Source organism: Schistocerca americana, chromosome 1 (genome assembly GCF_021461395.2).
Source record: "Schistocerca americana isolate TAMUIC-IGC-003095 chromosome 1, iqSchAmer2.1, whole genome shotgun sequence".
In the NCBI taxonomy this organism is placed as follows: Eukaryota; Metazoa; Arthropoda; class Insecta; order Orthoptera; family Acrididae; genus Schistocerca; species Schistocerca americana.
In genome coordinates this window covers 652,445,673-652,453,452 of record NC_060119.1, presented here as the reverse complement: position 1 = coordinate 652,453,452, position 7,780 = coordinate 652,445,673, and the positions used below count along the sequence as shown (strand labels likewise).

Here is a 7,780-nt window from a genome sequence, read left to right as displayed (position 1 = left end):
GACAAATACGGGTAAGTAACTCCATGCTGCTTCAAAAAACTAAACTAAAACTCCTCCCGAACAGGCCATGAAGGCCCAATGGTACCGACCGGCCGACGTGTCATCCTGAGCCGACAGGCGTCGCTGGATGCGGATATGGATGGGCATGTGGTCAGCACACCGCTCTCCCGGCCGTATGTCAGTTTTCGAGACCGGAGCCGCTACTTCTTAATCAGGTAGCTCCTCAGTTTGCCTCACAAGGGTTGAGTCCACGCCGCTTGCCAACAGCGCTCGGCAAACCGGATGGTCACCAATCTAAGTGCTAGCCCAGCCCGACAGCGCTTAACTTCAGTGATCTGACGGGAACCGGTGTGACCACTGCGGCAAGACCGTTGGCTCCATGCTGCTTCAGCTCTATGCCAAAGGATGTAGTGTCGTAGTGCCTGGGTGCCTGGCGAATCGTGGCTTGCCAATCTCTCGATAACCCGTGACCAGATGTTACCGCTGATTTAGAGATCTGAAGAATGTGTTGACCAGGGCGACAGTAGACCCCCCCCCCCACCAGATTTGAAGTAGATCAGGATAGGACGGAAATATGTAGTCTTGTCTTGTGTTATCTTGTTGAAAGATGACAGCACAGAGGACTCAAAAAAATGGTTCAAATGGCTCTGATCACTATGGGACTCAACTGCTGAGGTCATTAGTCCCCTAGAACTTAGAACTAGTTAAACCTAACTAACCTAAGGACATCACAAACATCCATGCCCGAGGCAGGATTCGAACCTGCGACCGTAGCGGTCTTGCGGTTCCAGACTGCAGCGCCTTTAACCGCACGGCCACTTCGGCCGGCCACACAGAGGACTCAAAGACCGCGTACAGCCACCATTCTTAACAAGGCAGGAATGTAACCGCAGCTATCGAGATTACTGGAAGTGATCTGTCGTGCACCCAACGGCAAACCATATCATCAAGCCACGTGACGTGACGGTATGACGATCATGAACGGAATCTGGCAATGTTCTTTCACTTCGGAGTCTCCACACATAATTGCATCCATCGTGATGCTGTACGCTTAACCGCACCTCATGTGAAAATACCTACATGGTGCCACTCCCACGTCCCGAGTTATCAATAGGCACAAGAAGTCAGCATGCCACTTTCTGCTGCTACGTTAAGCTACAACGATGGTGCCGTACCATAAGTCCACGATGCTACAGACGTCATTGCGCTGTCCGTGGAGATATACGTCGATCTTCAAACAAGATCAGTTGCTGCCACGATGAACATGATGTTGCTGCTGCGCGATCCTACACATCCGAGCCTACAATTAGTGTATACTCTCGGGCACTAGTCACGTGGCTCCATTGAAGCCCTACATGACGTTGGATATGGACCTTCTGACTTTGTATTCGCGCGGCAGTCGTCGTATCTTGACCACTCCGAGTAGCACTATTGCGCAACTATAATCGGCAGTCTCAATAAGCCACATCTTGTGTTGGTAGATGTTTGTCCTTCTTACCCGAGTTAGAACACAATCTTTTCACATTCAACCAACATTCAAACGTGATTTATAAGGGAGAAACGCACTGTGTAATAATTCCTCATGAACTTACTGTAGATGGCGCTACTGCTACCTATTTCACGTATCTGGGCTGAAATGCTAATCTTTTACACAACCAAGAATGTAGTATAAATCATGGTAGTTTCACGTTTGATGCATGCCGCCTTCATATTGTTGCTGTTCCAGTGGTCAGCAGTGTGGTTGGAGGCCTATATGCTGACGTCAATCTGTTGTAGAATAATGGAACAGAGTTTATTGTCACATGTAATTAACTAACTAAATGCAAATTCCCACTATAAAAGGCAGCCTGTATTTGTGGACCAGATCTAGGGAATCTCAGACAGCTCTGTTCGCTTATGAAATCCAGAGCGTCGTATCCAACGGCGCCCAGGTCGGTGCTGTGTTCCTTGACGTCCAGAAGGCGTTCGACACAGTTCCACACTGTTGTTTAGTGGACGAAAACGGACGTGAGCAGTGACGAAATTGAGTACATCCAAGGAAACACAATGCCAGAAAAAATGTAACAACTTCAAGGGCTGTGGATAATAAGTGCACACCGAGGAGTGGTAAGGTCTCATTTGTCACAGTCATCAGCGATCAGATTCCAATCACACGGCGCTCAGGATCTATCTGTGCACTCTCTGTCTTGAGAGCGCTGGAAGTAACTGTGCTGCGTTCAGAGGTGAACCGTATTTTCAGCGCAGTCCGGAACCGTGCGACTGCTACGGTCGCAGGTTCGAATCCTGCCTCGGGCATGGGTGTGTGTGATGTCCTTAGGTTAGTTAGGTTTAATTAGTTCTAAGTTCTAGGGGACTGATGACCACAGCAGTTGAGTCCCATAGTGCTCAGAGCCATTTTGAACCGTATTTTCAACATTCACTCTTAGGGTACAACTATGCCCCAACGCCGAGTACGTACTCCTGTGGAACAGCTTCAGGCATTTGAACGGGGTCGCATTGTGAGCCCTCTGGAATCTGGATGGACGTATCGACGGATTGCTGCATATGTGCACAGTGTATCGGTTGTGTGTCGCTGCTTTCAACGATGGTCTGTCACATTCTCACACCTGTAGACGAGGTTCTGGAAGTCCGATATATGTAGGTGGATGTTAACACATTGTGCCAACAGTGGTGGCCGTCCGATCATCATCTAGGGACGAAAACTTGGCACACGTTGGAACTGCTGTCTCATGACGGGCCATTGGAAACCGTCTGCTTTCACTAAGGCTAAGATAATGTGTACCTCTGGGTAGGCTACGACTGACGCCACAACACTGCCAAGCATGGCTACTCTGGTGTCGTGAAAGGGTTGACTGGAGAGTGGAATGGCTCCCTTTTGGATTCAGTGCTGTAAGTAGTGTACATGTGAATGATGAACGTATACGTGTATGGTGTGGATCTGGTGAGCTGCCTGTTCCAGAGTGCATTCGCTCACGACACACACGTCCCATGGCAGGCTTCATCTACATCTACGTCGACATGGATGCTCTGCAAATCACATTTAAGAGCCTGACAGAGGGTTCATAGAACCACCTTCACAATAATTCTCTATTATTCCAGTCTCGCGCAGCACGCGGAAAAAACGAACGCCCTTATCTTTCCGTGCGAGCTCTGATTTCTCCCTCTGTAGGTAGGCGACAACAAAATATTTTCTCATCCATAGGAGAAAATTAATGAGTGAAATTTCGTGAGAAGATTCCACCGCAACGAAAAATGCCTTTGTTTTAATGATGTCCACCCCAAATCCTGTATTATTTCAGTGACACTCTCTCCCTGTTTCGCGATAATGCAAAACGTGCTGCCCTTCTTTGAACTTTCGCGATGAATTCCGTCAGTCCTATCTGGTAAGGACCCCACACCGCGCAGCAGTATTCTAAAAGAGGGCTGACAAGCGTAGTGAAGGCAATCTCTTTAGGAGATACGTTTCACTTTCTAAGCGTCCAGCCAATAAAACGCAATCTACGGTTTACCTTTCCCACAACATTGTCTCTGCGTTGTTTGCAATTGAAGGTTTTTGTAATCGTAATTCTTAGGTATTTAGATGAATTTACGGTCTTTAGAATACTCCGATTTATCGTGTAATCGGATTCCTTTTAGCAATCATGTGGATGACTTCCCACTTTTCGTTATTTAGGATCAACTGCCAATTTTGGCACCATTCAAATATCTTTTCTAAATCGTTTTCGAAACTGTTTTGATCTTCTGATGACTTTACTAATCAATAAACTACAGCGTCATCTGCAAACAATCTAAGACAGCTGTTCAGATGGTCTCCTAAATAATTTATATAGATAAGGAACGGCAGAGAGACTACAACACTACCTCGAGGAACGCCACAAACGACTTCTGTTTTACTCGATGACTTTCCGTCAGTTACTACGAACTGTGACCTCTGACAGGAAATCACGAATACAGTCACATAGCTGAGACGATATTCCATAAGCACGTAATGTCAGTACAAGCCGCTTGTATGGTATAGTGGCAAAAGCCTTCTGGAGATCTAAAAATATGGAATAAATTTTAAACCCTTGTCAATAGCATTCACCATTTCGTGTGAGTGAAGGGCCAGCTGCGTTTCACAAGAACGATGTTTCTTAAACCCGTGTTGACTGTCTGACAGTAGGAATTTTCTTCGAGGTAATTCATAATGCTCGAACACAATGTATGTTCCAAAGTGCTGCTGCTTATCGACGTTAACGACATGGGCCTGTAATTTAGTGGATTACTCCTACTACCTTTCTTGAATATTGGTGTGACCTGTGCAACTTTCCAGTCTTTGGGTACGGATCTTTTGTCGAGCGAGCGGTTGTATATGATTGTTATGTATGGAGCTAATGCATCAGCATACTCTGAAAGAAACCTAACTGGTATACAGTCTTGACCGGAAGACTTGCTTTTTTTAAGTGATTTAAGTTGCTTCACTACTCCGAGCATATCTCATTGAAGCAATTCAGAGGCGGGCTGCTAGATTTGTTACTGGTAGGTTTGATCATCACGCGAGTGTTATGGAAATGCATCAGGAACTCGGGTGGGAGTCTCTAGAGGAAAGGAGGCGTTCTTTTCGTGAATTGCTACTGAGGAATTTTAGAGAACCAGCATTTGAGGCTCACTGCAGTACAATTTTACTGCCGCCGACTTACATTTCGCGGAAAGACCACAAAGATAAGATAAGAGAGATTAGGGCTCGTACAGAGGCATATAGGCAGTCATTTTTCCCTCGTTCTGTTTGGGAGTGGAACAGGGAGAGAAGATACTAGTTGTGGTACGAGGTACCCTCCGCCACGCACCGTATGGTGTATTGCGCAATATGTATGTAGATGTAGATGCTTCTAAGTTATTCATGCTGGCAGCTGTCCTTGATTCGATTTCTGGAATATGTACTTCGTCTCCTTTCGTGAAGGCATTTCGGAAGGCTGTGTCTAGCAACTATGCTTTCGCAGCACTGTCATCAATAGTACTTCCTTTGCTATCGCGCAGAGAAGGCATTGATTCTGTCTTGCCACTAGCATACTTCACATACGACCAGAATGTCTTTGGATTTTCTGCCAGGTTTCTGGACCAAGTTTCGTTGCGAAAACTATTATAAGCATCTCGCATTAAAGTCCGCGTTAAGTTTCGAGCTCGTGTAAAAGATCGCCAATCTTGTAGATTTTGCGTCCGTTTAAATTTGGCATGTTTCTTACGTTTTTTCTGAACTGTGTTCGAATCCGTTTTGTGTACCAAGGAGGATCACGTCCAACGTTTGTTAATTTATTTGGTATAAATCTCGTAATTGCTGCCGATACTATTTCTTTGAATTCAAGCCACATCTTGCCTATGCTTACATTGTTAATTTGGAAGGAGTTGAGATTGTCTCTTAGGGGGTTGTCAAGTGAATTTTTATCTCATTTTCTGGTAGGTATATTTTTGGTTTATTTTTGGAGGATTTGGAGTTTATAATAGCCATTCTCGCTACTATAACCCTGTGTTCACTAATATCTGTATCGTTTTGATGCTTGTTATTAAGTCAGGATTATTGGTTGCTTCATGGTGAGGGGGTTCATCAGTTACAGCTCACGGTCACGTCTGGTGTTTCTGCAGCATCCATTGCCGGCAACAGAGGATAGGTTGTTATCCCCGTGCTACTGCTATTTCTTTGGCAGGTGGGTGATGTGCTTTTTCAGCAGGAGAGTGCAAGTTCACATACGGCTGCTGCAACGTTTCGGCCTCTTCGTTGTGTACAACAACAACGCTGGCCAACAAGATCACCTGGCCTTTCGCGAACTGAACATGTATGGGACATGAAGAACAGGGAACTAGGCCGTTCTCGAGGGCCTGAAAGAACCACTGCCGCATTGCAACAAAATGCGCTCTCACGATGCCATCCGGCACGTTTATAAGCGTCTGCATGCTAGAGCATACGACTGCGAGGTCGCCTGAGGGACGGTAACTGTGTACTCACGCATCTGTTTGAACACCCCTTACCATAACATGCGTGTATCATTTGCTCCGTATTTGTTATCAATACTCCTACAAGGATAAACAATTTGCCAGCTCAGGTGTCTGTAAAATGATCTCGTGCTTACGCTGTTGAATTTTTTCCGGTAGTGTAGATCGCATCGTACTTCACGAACTGAAATCGACAAATGTAAGAGTAGTTTTGGGAGATATTGTATGTCCGTTACTGTGCGAAGTTTCAGTCACAGGAAACTAAAGCGAAATGCATGTAGATGTGCACAGGATCGGCGATTGCTGCGCGTATTGACGACCGAACTTGAATGTAAACCAATATTTTTGACGGAACAAAGCCGGCCGCGGTGGTCTAGCGGTTCTGGCGCTGCAGTCCGGAACCGCGGGACTGCTACGGTCGCAGGTTCGAATCCTGCCTCGGACATGGGTGTGTGTGTTGTCCTTAGGTTAGTTAGGTTTAAGTAGTTCTAAGTTCTAGGGGACTTATGACCTAAGATGTTGAGTCCCATAGTGCTCAGAGCCATTTGAACCATTTAACGGAACAAAGACATGGCTGATGGGCAACTACAGTACGATGTATTTATTCAGTGGCTAGTTTCGATAGTGTAATCATCATATTTTGCTCAACATAATCAAGTCAGACTAGTTTTCTAGAGTGACTCTTTGTCATCATACACCAACTTTGGACAAATCTCTTGTAAAAGTGCGCGTGTGACTTTGCAACAAGCATTCATTCATAAGTGAAGCATTGTGAATACGAGTATACGCAGTATAAAAACCACGATCTCATGTTATAGCAGTTGTTACATTTGCTAATTATTATTGGTGTGATGATACATAGTTTGTAAATAATGCGGTTATTTCTGAGAAAGATTCATCGAGCAGTTTATTTTGAATTGCACATTTATTAATTCTCCATCAAGAGTTCAGCCGCTGCTTGGAATCAATCGAAGTTGTGCCTGGAAGTTAGTCAGTGCTAACTGAATAGCTCGGCTGGACAGACGAGGACACAAACAGACGGCTCCATGAATAATGACGGAGATGTGAGTGCACTCGCCTGGCCACTGTGTTGCGTCACTGTGCTTCAGAGGACTCACACCGGAAAACAAGCAACACAAAAGCAGCACGCGCGCCTCTTGACGTCGATCGTCCGGTACAAACTTTCCTGACGTAATTTCTACTGTCAGAGTATACTCCCTGTAACAGACTTCCATACCACGATTTCGAGCACGAAAGTCACTTTTGATTCCAATTGGTGTAGTTTGTGATATCGTTTGTTCCTAATTTGCTGTCGAAGTGTGGCGCAGGATTCGGGTGGGAGCGGTATTTTGTCTGGGGTCTGTGTAAGAGTGTGCATATGACCGAATGCTTTGTTTCGTTAACAAGAATTAACAACGCCAGCGTGCATACATAAATAGACAAGGCAAACAATTGCGCTCGGTCTTTAAATGAACTACCTTAAAATGAAACAATAACTTAGAGAAACACATACAAGCCCCCCATTAATAAAATAATAAAAGCGTGCAAGAGAGCAGGAAGAACATACACATATACAAAATTTAAAAATAATGGTTCAAATGGCTCTGAGCACTATGAGACTTAATTACTATGGTCATCAGTCCCCTAGAACTTAGAACTACTTAAACTTAACTAACCTAAGGACATCACACACATCCATGCCCGAGGCAGGATTCGAACCTGCGACCGTAGCAGTCGCGCGGTTCCGGACTGCGCGCCTAGAACCGCTAGACCACCGCGGCCGGCCACAAAATTAAAACTAAAAGTAGCTCAG

General features: G+C 45.4%; 1 pseudogene; it reads right to left on the bottom strand.

The window, feature by feature from the left end:
* Window positions 1-258: 258 nt before the first annotated feature.
* Window positions 259-376, bottom strand: LOC124555730 (annotated as a pseudogene).
* Window positions 377-7,780: the final 7,404 nt, after the last annotated feature.